The sequence below is a fragment of the Sus scrofa genome, chromosome X, assembly GCF_054392235.1.
Source record: "Sus scrofa isolate SSC_HxYL_T2T_F1_AM1 chromosome X, Sscrofa_HxYL_maternal_Yorkshire_Landrace_v2.0, whole genome shotgun sequence".
Classification (NCBI taxonomy): Eukaryota; Metazoa; Chordata; class Mammalia; order Artiodactyla; family Suidae; genus Sus; species Sus scrofa.
The window spans coordinates 12,692,242-12,707,050 of record NC_139401.1 but is presented as its reverse complement, the minus strand read 5'-3'; the positions used below and the strand labels follow the sequence as shown (position 1 = coordinate 12,707,050).

General features: G+C 42.5%; 1 protein-coding gene and 1 long non-coding RNA gene across 23 annotated transcripts in view; both read right to left on the bottom strand.

Annotated features, from left to right (window-relative positions):
* Positions 1 to 14,809, bottom strand: part of FRMPD4 (FERM and PDZ domain containing 4) — a 919,679-nt gene that overhangs the window by 386,932 nt on the left and 517,938 nt on the right. The gene's annotated exons all lie outside the window — the stretch shown is intronic.
* On the bottom strand, positions 8,192 to 14,320 carry LOC146394475 (uncharacterized). Its single transcript, XR_014835157.1, has 2 exons — positions 13,881 to 14,320; positions 8,192 to 11,512 (listed from the first exon to the last, which is right to left on the bottom strand). It is a non-coding gene; the product is annotated as an uncharacterized LOC146394475 (long non-coding RNA).

Sequence of the window (14,809 nt, the reverse complement as noted above, 5' to 3'; positions counted from 1 at the left end):
CTGTCTTTTCTCAGTCCTGTTTTCAGGGCCCCGGTGAGAGAACCTGGGAGGATAAAAGGAGAAAGAATTTTTCCTCCCCTCCAATTGGAGACTGTCACCAGAAGGCTGTCATTTAGTACATATTTGGAGAAATACTGGCTCAACTAAGTCAATAAATAATTATTACTATGTTTTTCTCAAAACAACAAAATGGAAGATTAACCACCCCCCCAATCTTCTTTAGCCAAAAAACCCCCTTTGTTTGCAATATTAAAATGAAATGGGTTTTCCAGATTTCTGCTTGAAATAAAATTAAATTCATTTTAACAGTCTTTAGCCAAACTTTCTGGGAAGCAAACTCAAAACTTAATCACACAAGACATTAAATAGTATATTAGTCACTCGACACAAGTTAAATTTATAACTGTTAAATTGAGAAAGCCATAATCAGAGAAACTACTGAATGTCTAAAGTATAAGTAGTCACACCATCTAATAAATAGGACACGCAAAATGTTAGCTAGAGAAATGGCTGAGCCATGGTATTTACTCAAATGCCTGCATGTTAAAGATAAAGCTTTTTTTTCTTCCTTTAAGAATGCACTAATTGTGGTGCATTTGTGTTTCTTTAGGCAACCCAGCAGCTGTGATTCCAAACATGAGCCTTTGAGAAATACATTTAAATGAATATTTATAAACTTTTCTCTAGCAATTATATTTAGCAACTGTAGCAGATGCCATTGCTTTCGCAGCGTTAGTCCTGTCACTAATTAGTGTCCCTCTCTGCTCATGCCGTCCCCAGTCACTTGTCTCTTAAGTGGACTGCCACCACATTCAGCATGGAGAGAGATACACAGGCCTCAAAAGTCGACTACCAAGTTTTTTTTTTAAAGTCATAAAACACACATAAACCATGAGCACTCAATATTCATAACCCCAGATTCTCCCAAAGCAACTAGTGCTCACTCGAAATGGAGATTTTTATGTTCTGAGCATCTCTGTGGACTATCACCTTGAGTATGACTGGATAACTTCTATGTATCCCTCACAGCCCAGCAGGCCACTGACCAGAAACCTCAGCCTCACTCCCAAAACTGATTTAGAAGCTCTGGGAGGAAGAGTCTAGAAATGCATATTTTTGACAAAGTCTCCAGGTAATCCTTAGGTGCCCTTAAGTTTGCCAAGCACACCTTAAGACAGCTTAGACCCACCTTCTCCAGGAAGGCTACTTGATAATGCCAACTGAAGACTGGCACTTGCCACCTGCCTCTATAAGGATTGAATCACGAGCCTCTGCAGCAGCTGATCTTCAGCACCTGCTAAAAGGAGCTCAGGGTAGAGATCAGGAGTGAGGCACCCAGTGTTTTGGGAAAACTGGCAGAACAGGTCTTCGGGTAGTTAGATACTTTCAGAAGATGTTATGAGCCCAATTCTTAATGTCTCCTCATACTTAGAAAAGAACCAAAATCCTTTCTGGTGACATCTGCTCCTCATGACTCGCAGAAACCTTCACCAAGACTAGCAGTGACCTTCTGCAAAATGTGTGCTCGGGTGCATGTACCTCCCCCTTCACCAAAATCCTGTATATATACTGACCTTGACCCTGCCTCTTTGGAGCAATTTCTCAGAACTCTCTGAAATGCTGCCTCCCGGGCTAGAGTCCTCATTTTGCCCCAAAGAAAACTTAACTCACAACTCTGACACTGGGCCTTTTTTTTCCCCAGGGGACAATAACTCCCAGCTGGTTTTAATGCTGATCTTTTGTATTTCAAAGGTACCCTGAGTTCTCTTATATTACTGCCCTTATTACCCCTGGTGGAACTGATTCGGTTATTTCCTTCCTCTTCACTCTAAACTTCTTATAGAGTGTGTCTTAGATTTACACATTTTTCCACGCCTAATTAATAGAAGGCAACCAGTAATTAGCCGATCAAATAAACACTTTCAGCTTTCTAATACAGAGAGTTAAGTGTTAATGTCTTGGGTTTTATCCTGAATTCTACAAATTTTCACCAAATTTGAACCCTATAGTAGCTTTAATGTCATTTACATACACATCCTTTGTGGCTGCATCTCATTCTTTGGTCTTGATTTCCATTATGTAGTTTAATCAAGTTACATCACATAATACTGCACTCACCACATTAGATTTTGGGAAAGCTCCACTTTAACTCTTAAAGACACACAAGTTTTAAAAAATTCATGAGGGGATAATCTCCATCAAGGAGGTAAAAAGCGAAATTAAAAGTAACAGAAGGCTCAAGTCAGGAAGTAGATTTATACAGTAAAAAAGATATCCACCTCTCAGGAAATTAAAAGGAGTTGGTTATAAAGATGAAACAAACTGGAGAAAGAAAGAATACACAAAAGCTCATGCTTTCAAAGAGTTGGGGTTTTTCAACTTCCTGGATATTTTACATTACAAAGAGAAAAAGATCTCTGAAACTTTGGTCAGGAGCCCTCTCGAAATTCTCAATTCAAAGTTCTGGTAGATATAGCCCTTCTCTGTTCTTTTGACTGTATAATGACTCACAGCAAATCCTAACTCGAAAGCAGATCTTTCTGTTGGTTTTCAGATCTAATTCCCTGAGAAAGGTCCTTATCAATTAGCCACTCAGCCTTTCCCCTCAACCCTTCCCTTCCAATTGGCCTAAAATGTGCTCCTCTGTACTACTGCAAAGAAACAAGCAAACATTTTCTGTAAAGCACCACATCGCAAACATTCTTAACTTTGTGTATCACACAGTCTCTGCCCCAACTACTCAACTTTTCTGTAGACACACACACACACACACACACACACACACACACACACACACACACACACACGGCATGGACACATTCCAAGAAAACCTTACTTAGAAAAAAGATAGTGGACTAGATTATGTCTGCCAGCTTCTACTGTACTCTCCTCCAGGCACTATCTCATTGGCTCCGCATCTTTTTTTTTTTTTTTTAACTGTGAAACAACTTTATTCTTTTTTTTCCTTTCTTTTCTTTTCTATTAAAGTATAGCTGATTGACAATGCTATGCCAATTTCTGCTGTATAGCACAGTGACTCGGTCATATATATTTTCTATCATGGTCTATTCCAGGAGATTAGAGATAGGGCTCCATTTCTTAAACCATAAATCCTGTTTTATTTATAAACCGACCCCAGGATTTCTAGCTACCATTTCTGAAATCATTCTTTCAAAGGTCATCAATGACCACCAGGCTGCCTGATTGGTTGTGTTACTCGTTCTAGTCTTTGTTTCCTCAAATTTGAAACTTGTCCCTCCTTCCCAGGATGTCCAGCTCTACCGTCCTTCTGATTTTTAAATACTACTTCTCAGTCTCCTCTTGGCCCTTCTTTCTCTAACTCACCCATAAAATGTAAGGATTTTCCAGACTGGGTCTTTCTGTCTTCTTTAGGGACATGTTCTACTGGGTGATCTCATCCATCTTTCACCCATCAGTCCAACCCCCTAGAGAGCCTTCTCTGACATCTGCTACCAAGGCTCTGGGCTCCTTCTTTTTGTCCTCCTCTTACACCCGGGGTGCATATAAAATTATTGTTGTTGGTTTCCCGGCCTGCTATTTCATTCCGTAGTAAGAGCAGGGATGGTACCAGTTTGCAAAGGAAGCCTACCACCAAACAAATAATTCAGGGTCTTAAAAAAAGGTAATTTATAATTGCAGGGAGTCTCTAATCGAGATGATGAAATCAAGAACTTCATGATGCCATCTTCCAAAAAGGGGAAAGAATACCTAAGGGAAGGGCCTCCAGTTTCTAGGAATAAGAAGTTGAGGTATTTCCGTGAGTCTTCTGCCTCAAAAAACTGAAAAAGTGGCAAAAAATAAAAACATCATTTTAAATCCAATGTAATATTTTACATTACAAAGAGAAAAAGGAGCAGATGTGGAAAAGAAACAACTAGAAATTATATAAATAAATAAATAAATAAATAAATAAATAAAAATATAAAAACTCAGTGGACAGGTTTAACAGAAGACCAGACAGAGTTGATAAAAGAATTAGTAAAATAGAAGATAAATTTGAAGAAATTATCCAGAATGTAGCACAGAGAGACAACATCTTGGTAAATACAAAAGAAAGGGTAAAAGATACAGAGGATCAGCTTAGACGACCCAACCTGCATTTACTATAGAGTGTTGACTAGAAGCAATATTCAAAGAAATATCTGAGAATATTTTACTCTGATAAAAGACAGTACTCCACAGTTCCAAGGCATCCCCCAAATTATCAGAGGATAAAATATATCAAATGCTCACCTACGAATGCATATATTCCAAAAAGCAAACAGAGTTAAAGAGATACTATCTTCAGAAGAATTACATTTAGACTTAGAGCTGACTTCTCAACAACAATGCAAGTTCCAAGACAGTAGAATAATACCCCTAACGAACTGAGAGAAAATAACGGCCAACCTAGAATAAGACAATCAACAAAAAGACCTAAGCATGAAAGCAAAATACATACATAGGCAAATGAAAATAGATCAGCATCAACAGAGGCACTCTACAAGAAAGTCTACTGCATGTACGTCAACCAGGTTAAAAAGAGAGAGAGAAGACGGCAGAGGGAAATTTCTAAGACATAGGGAAGAAAGAAAAGCATATAAATAGCAACTATTTGGATAACTAAACCAACACTAAGTGCATCAAATAAAATTCATCTTGTGGGATAAATTAAAATACATAATAAAATTAACAGCATATATGCTTATAAGTGAGAGAGTAAGCAAATGGAGTTTAAATATTCTTTTTATTCTCTGGGAAGAAAGTAAAAGCATTAGTTAACTTGAGATTCTGGGAGCTAACAAGTCATGCTTTACTTTCCATGGTAATCGCTAAAAAGATAGAAACCTATCCTGAAAATAGAAATCTGGTCCTGAAAATGGATGGCACTGGAGTGTCACACCCCCTCCCGCCGCCATGGCAGGGGATGTATAGAAAGAAAGGCCCACGAGGGGCCCAGATCACACCCCATCAAAGAAAAAAAAAAAAAGGCGAGAAAAAACAGATAAGGAACACAGAATCATAGAGATAAATACAAAGCATAGAATAAGATGGTCGATTTAAATCTATGCATAGAAATCTTTTTAATATAAACATTTTAATATCATTACATTAAATATAAATGAAATAATTGGTCCCATAAAAATAAAATCAGATTAAATATTTTAAAATTTCAACTTCATGCTGCTTGTAAGAGACAAAACTTACGACTATAGGCAAAAGTTCAAGGATAAATAAAGCATAAGGGAATCTAGAGAGGATTATCTACCTACCAGCAGAAATGTAAACTAATTATTGATCTTCTTCCCTGCTGGGCGGATAAAGATTTCTAGTTATACTAGGGTGTGCTACTAATGAAGGGGAAAATAGTTACACCATATGACCAACTTCTCAAATTAAGTCATCCTATTAGCTTGGGGGCGATACTGCTTTATAAGCAGTCCCTCCTTCACTTCACTTGAACGCTATTTTATGCAGGATACACCTGAAGAAAAACTAATGATTTCATTTCATGACAATGCTATATATCCATCGGAGGCAAGGCAGAAAACTGGGCTGGTGATGGTTTCTGAATTTTAACATTCTCCTTCATTTCTACAGAGGGGATTGATCAGGACCAAGGCCAATAAGGAATCATGCTGATGTGGTTCAATTCATTAGGCTGACGGGCAGTGCTCAGAACACAAATGAGTACAATCCAATCTAGGGAGACCAGTTAGGTTTCCTCCTGTTCCAGCACATGTCCTTTCTGATCCAATCAGCGACTCTTACACCAAGGGCATCAGCAAGACTGTCAACAGAGCAGAGAAAATCCAGAACCTCAAAACACAATGCAAAGATGTCCCGTCTGAAGGCTGCTCCAAGGCATCGTAGCAGGCTAGCATGTTTTGGGCACTGGAATTATTCTACAGTGATTTGCTCCTAAAATAAATACTCTCAGACATCAGACTGTTTTATCTGCATTCCCCATCCTTTAATTCATGTAACAAATGTGTGTGTGTGTGTGTGTGTGTGTGTGTGTGTGTGTGTGTGTGTGTGTACTGTTTTAGGGCTGCACAAGCAGCATATGGAGGTTCCCAGGCTAGTGGTCCAATCACAGCTGTAGCCACCGGCCCACAACACAGCCACAGCAACGCAGGATCCTTAACCCACTGAGTGATGCCAGGGATCGAACCTGTGTCATCATGGATACTAGTCAGATTTGTTTCCAATGAGCTACAATGGGACCTGCCATTCAACAAATATTGATTGTGTACCTATGGCTAGAAGCAAGATATACAGTGGGTAGCCGAAGCCATCATGGTGTACACGGCCTAGCAAATGATCAAATTAGCTTACTTTTTTATACCAATTTCTCACATCAAACTAACTTAATTACTATTAAGTAGTGACAAAGGTTCAAAGGTTTTAAGGAAATTTGGTGCTATTCTTCTCAGAACACATTAGGCCTCAAGAATTTCCAGAACTTACATGTTGATAATTTTCCATCAATGGTTTTAATTTTAACTTCTAAAGCGTTGAGAGTGACTTTCTAGCTGTCTCTCGGAGATCACTTCACGCAGATGAAGTTTGCAGAATTCAGTGGCAGTGCATGGAGGCATAACTTAATACAGTGGCTCTAACAGAACTTGGCTCTGAGTATAAAAGGACCCCTAGAGCAGGGGCTGGCAAACGACAGCCCACAGGCAAAAATCCCACAGCCACTTGGCTTTTGTAAATAAAGTTTGACTGGAACACAGCCATGCTCATTTGTTTATAGGTTGTCTGTGGCATCTGCCATGCTATGATGGCGGAGTGGAACAGATGCAACAGGGATCGCATTTCTTGCAAAAAGAAAACATATTTACTATGTGGTTCTTTACAGCACAAGTTCGCTCCAGGGGAATCCAGGAAGGGACTTTCTCGACCATACTGTAGCCTCCATGCACAGACAAATGTCGAACAGCCAGGGAACTCCTGGCTCCCAGGAGTTAGCTAGGCAGTTATTTAATAAAGACTCTCATTAAAACAAAACATTTATCTTCATATAATTAAACCATCCCCACACTCTTCCTCATCCAGTGCCAGAAGGGCTGCCGGGCCAACTCCACTGCTTGGATGAATCAGCATCGGGGCCCAGGTCTGAAGAGTGCGTGCCGTTTCCAATTGTGTCCTTAGTGCTCACTGCCTTCCTGCGAAAGCCTGCTCTGTGTCATCCAGCCCCTACAGTGGCTGGCGTGGCACGCTCTGCTGGTTCATCAGGAAGCCCCGAACCACTGCGAGGAGAGTCACTCCTTCAAGGACTCACGGTTCGATTCAAATGGACAGGCCCCAAACACAGCTCACCAGCCACGTGTGGAGCCCAAATCCATTTCCCTGGGGCCCAGGTGGACACAGAGAAATGAAAAGGCAGGAACAGGCAGCACATATTCACGACCTCTTTCTGCGGTTGCAGTAATAGAATCCAGGTAACCTTGGAAAATTAGCTACCATCCATCAAATTTTTCTCCGGTCATAATGACCCTGAAAAGATAAGGCTTCCTATAACCGCAGAATCTTCTGGACGCAGAATGCTTCCTGTGTAAGCTCTGCAATGACCTCGGTGAGATGGTATTTATTTAACGTTTTCACAGTGAAGAATGGATCTGGAGAATGGAATACACAGTGGATGTTAAGGAGATGCACAGGATCTTGGAATGTGAAGGACCTCCAGGGAGACCTTGTATTTCTGTAGGTGTGAAGAAAGAAAGCAGAAGCAGGCCAGAGAATGCCAGGACCTCAGAGCCCAGGCAGATTCTGTCAAGGCTCCTTATGGCCTGAAAATCAAGTGGTCATCCTAGCTGTATGGGACCCAACATACTATGACCAAGCCCCATTGTAGTTACTATAGTAACGCATGATCAGAGCCTTACGTTTACCTGTACGTGGAGACTTCAGAGCCCTCGATAACCCCTCTCCCTTCTCTGAGCCCTCACCCAATCATTCTCCAACCCGGGCTCCATCCTCCCCCTCAGTGCTGTCACATTTAGCTCTCGCTTATTCTCCCTGGCCTCTAGCTCAGACTCTCTTCCCTCCCGTAAAACTATTACACTGGCTTTTTTTTTTTTTTTTACTCCTAGTTTTGGTTTTTTTTTTTTTTTTTTTTGGTGTCTTGTTTTGGTACAACATACATGCAGCAAAGCACACAGACGTTACGCATGCAGTTGGATTATTTTTCATACATGGCTGCGCTCACGAATGCAGCCTACTTCCGGTTCCTTAGAACTCCCCCTTGAGCCCCTTCTCATTCAAAACTCTCCCCGAAAGGAAACACCATTCCGAGGACTCACAGGATAGACTACCTGTGCTTGTTTTTGAATACCACATGGCCACAACGATTCCTGTTGGACTTTTGCTCAACACTGGTCTGTGAGATTCACCCAACTGTTGTGTCCAAGGACAGTGCGTTTTCACTGTGTTATACTCACGTTACTGTTGACGGACATTTAAGTTGTTCACAATTCGGGGCTGTGATAAAGCAGGAGAGCGCCTGTGGGAGCCTAGTCTTGGTCGCCGACTTCCAGTCTCTTCCCCATCACTGCTTCTTGCAGAGGCCCACAAATTACTATCACCACATCAAAGCTCCCAGTGTACAAATGCACAGCACACACAGTGCCAGTGCCATCTTGCTGGCTTTCTAAATAAAATGAGGTTCCTTGGCCTACCATTCAAGTGTTTCTGCTACTGCATTTGACTCATCGTCCAGACTATAGCCCATCTTTGTCTTCCATGTTTGCATTCATTCAGTCAAGTTCATTCTTTCCCCACTCCTCCAGCATCCCCTACTCACTTTCCATCTTGGGGGAGTGGTTTGGGCCCTGGATGCCCCTCCCCTACTATGTTCATTTACGCCTGAGGAAAACATCCACAACCTTCTAGGCTCATGGAAAAACTAGTTCCTCCAGGAAGTCTTGAGATAATGTCCTATTTCCCATCATGGAAGCCCACTACTCTTGAAGATTCTGCAGCTATTCCGTGTAGCACTGTTGTGCTAACCACAGCGATTCTTCATAAGAATGACCTGGAGAACTGATGGAATAGAGGGCTGGCTGTTTTTCTCAAACAAACTTCTTTATTTTTATGGCCGTACCCTCAGCTTATGGAAGCTCCCAAGCCAGGGATCAAATTTGAGCTACAGTTGCAATGAGCCACTGCAGCAGGATTCTTAACTCACTGCACCACAGTGGGAACTCTCTTAATCAAACTTCTGAGGCTAGGTTCCTAAGGACATCCTGTTTTCGTTACTGGAATTCCGTTCGGCAAGTAAACACCTAGTTTAATCGTTTAATCGTTTAAGCAGTGGGAGAATTTGGCAAATCAGGAAGGAGTAAATGAGTTGGATGATGTTCAGTTTGGGGTTAATTTTAATAAAACAAGGCTTTAAAGGACATTAATTTTTGTGAGCACAATAAAAGAAAGAAAAGCATTAACAGGAAAGGGTCACTGGTTACAGTCAGCCTGCATCCTCATAATACATACTCATTCCCTGCTGTTTGCCTAAATCACTGTGAAGCCCTGTGCTAGAAGCTGTGTGGGGTGAAGGGACAAGAGCTTGTAAACCTTACCCTCAAGGATCTCACAGTCCACTAGAGGAAAACAGAAAAGAATAAAATCAGCAGCGGAAATACTGGTTTGAGGAAAGCTTGGAGGGAAAAGCAAGCACATGAGGAGAGCTCTTTGAGACAAACAAGAAATGAGATTAGTATTTCTGGCTGTGGAAAGAATTTCTGCCCAAAGAGCTTCCATCAGTTTAGAACCCATGGTGACCCATTATTAGTTGACTTCTGCTGGATCAGGCTTTGGGGGATTTGGTGAAGCAAAGATTAAATTCGGAAAATTAACAACCAAAACCTCTTGCACAAGTGTAGAGTGGAGACCCTGCTGATGTGGTCATTACGGTCTCAAGCTTGCATCAAGTCACCCTTGGAGTCTCTTAAAATTGCTCCTAAGATAGGGTCTTCACTGCTTTGTGTGGGAACCCTGGGCAGAAGTTTGCATACCTTTATCTAAGAAGAACTAGGGAGGGATTCCGACCATTAAGTCACTTAAGTACTTTGCTGCTCCGGACACTTTGGCACATTTATGAAGATCCCTTTCCCAACATTAGGCTGTCATCAACACTGCCCTCTGGGGGCAATTTTCAGCTTCCCTCTAACTCTTCCCTGGTCAGTGGGTCTCTGGGGCCATTTGCCTGTCACCTGAGAAGGCGCTTGACTCCTCTATCAGCCATGGAGGAAACGAGAATGTGGCTCAAGTGTTCTTTCCAGAAGCTTTGCTCACCTGCAGGGTTCAAGTCTGTCTCTCTCGCTGCCAGTGGGCACAAGCTAATTAGAGAACTGAGCAGCAGGATTCTGGTCGAGGGATATCCTGCCCTCGACTACCTGCCTGACCCCTCACTAACTAGTGAGTAAGTTACCTGTGCACAGGATGCTATTGCACTACAAAAAGTCAGGGGAAAATCCTTATACAAGCTGTTTTCCTAGAGAGGAGTTAGTTGTATTTGAGTCAGGGGGCACAAAGAGTTTTTCCCATCAATCACACTTCCTAATTTCTAGTTTCTAATCATCTCCACCCATCATTCTGCAGTGGGCTGGAACTAATTGGTAAAATGGCAGAGTCAGATCTGAACTACAATGTTCATATTTTATTCATAGTCACCCAATTAATAAGGTTCTCCATGGCATATTGTTCTACAGTCGATTGTAGCATGGCTTCACCATGAATAATTCATTCCAGATGACATGCATCAAGTCAAAATTCAAAATCATGCAACAGGCATCTATATTTTATATGTGATTGTAAAATACAAATGTTCCCAAGGCGGCCTCTGCCTCAAGTGAATGAATGAGTGATGAGAGGGGCCGCCTGAAAAGGGCCCCAATGGGCCCTGGCAAACCATGTGGCTGCTCTGGCGCCACCAATAATGACCAGTGATAGGAAATGGACACCTCCACGGCCCCGTCACTCTCAAGAAAATAAGTCACTTTCTTCCCTGTAGTTCTTGGGGCCAAAAGGAAAAGAGAGGCTGTATTATTACAGGCTTGCTATAAAGCCGTGGTTCTCCTCCAAGGGGGATTCTGCTTCCCAAAGGACACTAAGCAATGACTGGAGGCATTTTTGTGTTGTTACAACGTAGTGGCGGGGGGCGGGGGCCGCTGGAGGAGAACACTGGCCATCTAGTGGGAGGAATGCTGCTAAACATCCTACGAGGTACTGGACAGACCACCACGCCCCACAGCAAAGACTCATCAGGCCTCAAGTGTCAGTACTGCGAAGGTCAAGAAACTTGTTATTATTTTTTTAATCTTTTGTCTTTTTAGGGCCACACCCATGGCACATGGAGGTTCCTAGGTTCCTAGGTCGAATCAGAGCTGCAGCTGCCAGCCTACACCATGGCCACAGCAACGCCAGATCCGAGCAGCATCTGCGACCTACACCACAGCTCATGGCAATGCCAGATGCTCGACTCACTGAGCGAGGCCAGGGATCGAACCTGCAACCTCATGGTTCCTAGTCAGATTTGTTTCCGCTGCGCCACAACTCCCAGAGAAACTTGATTTTAACCTAATGTTACCAGTTTAACTGTGTAAGGCTTTTGGGTGATGGGCCCCAAATTCCTTCTTAGTCTCCTACTATTAGAATTAGCAACTTGGGACCTAGGACATAGGAGATGATATTTGGCACTGTCACCTTGGTAAATTGGCATCATTAATTTCATTGTTCACATGTAGCGATAAGTAAGTCCTACGTCGTATTCTGAGGAAGACCTAGCTATAGGTGTAGTGAGTTTTCCCATCATCTGCTTAGATACCAATGATCGGGTTCAGCCTTGGCTCTTGCTTGGAACCTGCTTCTCAAGGGGTGCACAATCTAGCTGGAAAGTTCTCAACTTGGACAAAGAGAGAATCATACCAAGGAAAGTAGACAGAAAGAAAAAGACGAATATCATATGCTATCACTTATGTATGGACTCTAAAATGAAATGATACAAAGGAACATAGTTACAAAACACAAACAGACTCACAGACAGAAAAAACTCAGCGGTTATCAAAGGGGAAGGGTGGGGGAGAGATAAATTAGGGGGTTGGAATTAACATGTACACACTACTACACATGAAATAGCTAAGTAACAAGGACCTACTGCATAGCACAGGGCACTCTACTCGATATTCTGTAACAACCTATACGAGAAAAGAATCTGAAAAAGAACAGACACACGTACATACAGGACTGAATCACTCTGCTGCACACCTGAAACTAACACAACATTGTAACTCAACTCCCACCCAACAGAAAATAAAAAATTAAACTTGTTTTTTGAAAAAAGGATGCCGTTTGCCTTTAGCCTTCCACACTGCTTATGCACATGAGCTTTTACTAACACTTGAGTCTTTCCTCTTGCTGAGCTCTGTTTTCCGGCCTGGGGGCCACAGCATTTTGGCTGGTCAAAGCTTGACTTTTATGAAGGTTTCCCCCGCCCCCACCCCCGGAGTGCCACCATCAGCCTAACTTAACAATTTAACAAATTCCTCTCTGTCTCTGTTTTTTAATTCCTACTTTTCTTATTTGGGTTACTTCCATTAATCCAACTAATAAAGATGGAGGAAATACTAATTAAAGATTGTAATTTTTTTTTTTTTAATGGCCACACCTGCGGCACATGGGAGATCCCTGGCTAGGGTCGAATTGGAGCTGCAGCTCAGTCTACACCACAGCCATAGTAGTAATGCAGGATCCTTAACCTGCTGTGCCGCAGCAGGAACTCCCTGCCCAATTTCTTAATGAGGAGTTCCTGTTGTGGCTCAGCAGGTTAAGAACCCAACTAATACCCATGAGGATGAGGGTTTGATCCTTGGCCTCGCTCAGTGGGTTAAGGATCTGGCATTGCTGCAAGCTGTGATGTATGTAGGTCACAGATGCGGCCTGGATCCAGCACTGCTGTGGCTGTGGTGTAGGCTGGCAGGTGCAGCTCCGATTTGAACCCTAGCCCAGGATCTAGCAGGTGCAGATCTAGCAAGAGCGGCCCTAAAAAGAAAACAACAAGAAAAAAATTTCTTAATGAGAACTGGGGCCTTCCTAAACATTTTTTTCGAAACTACGATTTTATAATGACTAAATTCTTCAAATAACAGCAATATTCATTAAGAGCCATCAAAAGAAGGGAGCCATGATGAGAAGCTCCAAAAAGGGCTCATGGAATCTGGGCACGGGGCTCTTCATCTTGGCCTCCTCCGGGTGAGCCGAGGACGAGCCCTTCTTGCAAATATCATATGATCTCCTTGACCTCTAACAGGGTGCAAATGCCAGTGATTCCTCCTCTTAACATTTCACGAGAATTCAACGAAATTTTGTACACGAGGTGCTTAAATAGTGCCTGACACATAGTAGGCAGTCAGTAAGTAACCACAACAATAATAAATTACAGAGCAGCTAATAACCATCTAATAATATCTAATAAATCATCTAGTGCGAGAAAAAAAAAAAAGAAACGAAGGCAAAAGAGTGGAGGAAAAGTTTCCAATCTGCATTTAAAATATCACGGCAGTTCAATCTGGGCTAAAGATGTTGAAACATGTAAGGAAACCAGCCCAGGGCAGAACGATCCCTAGGCAGCAGGCTCCTGTTATTTTACCACAGGCTGTGCGCTGCTGCCAGAAACCAAAGGGACGGGCAGCCTTCTCTTCTAAAGTGGTAATCCTGGGACTGAGATACGGGTTAGCCTTGGACTGCCTGCTTTTTCTTCTTTCCAGCTGCTTCAATGTAGGTCTCTTGTGTAAAAGCAGGGAGCTTATCCATAATACAAGAAATACTTTGCCACTTGCTGGGGCTGGGGCGGGGGCGGGGGGGGAGCCCAGAGATACAAACTACAAATAGTAAATACAGAAAGGTTTCTCCTTATTTAAATTATCATGACAAAGCCTGAACTGTTTATCATATCCTTAAGCCTTTACTACTCTACTCCAAGGCCAAACGGCCCACACTGAGCTTCTATGAATAACTATGTGACATGATGTCTGGCTCTTACTAGGGCTATTTCACAAGTTAGCTGAATTTGATCTTAAATGTATATTCACTGAGCATCTGCTATAGAGTCAGCATCATTTTAGCCAGAGGGGCAAGTGTTCTCGACAAGGATGATGCATGCAACTAACAAATAGCTATAAGATTATTTTTTAACTTTTCAAAAATCGGTGATTTGCTAATGGCACAAAGAAACTGTGGGTGCTACATTGCATTTAGGGAGCGTTGATGAGAGTGTCTTGAGAAGTCGATGTGCAGGTTGAGTCTAGCATGGCAGATCACCACGGGAGAAGGAAAAAAAAGACAAAGCAAAGAAGAGCATGTGTCCAGACATGGAGCCGAACATCTATACACTGTTTGGGGATGACCACAGCATGGGATGGTATGGAGGGCTTGTGGGAAGCTGGAGAGGCAGGTTGGACCAGGTGATAAGTGCTTTTATGGAGTCTGCTAAAGAGTTTGGTCTGGTAGCCAGAAACAGGTCACTTTAAGTTTTTAAGCACAGAGAGACAGAGTTGGTGTGTCTGGTTTAGGACTCCGAGGATCCGCTATTCCACCAGTGCCACCAGCTCCAATCAAAAAATGGGCACACAAAAAAAGGGGAGCGAGTTCCCATCATGGCACAGTGGAAATGAATCCAACTAGGAACCATGAGGTTGCAGGTTCAACCCCTGGCCTTGCTCAGTGGGTTAAGGATCCGGCGTTGCTGTGAGCTGTGGGGTAGGTGGCAGACACGGCTCGGATCTGGCATTGCTGTGGCTGTGGTGTA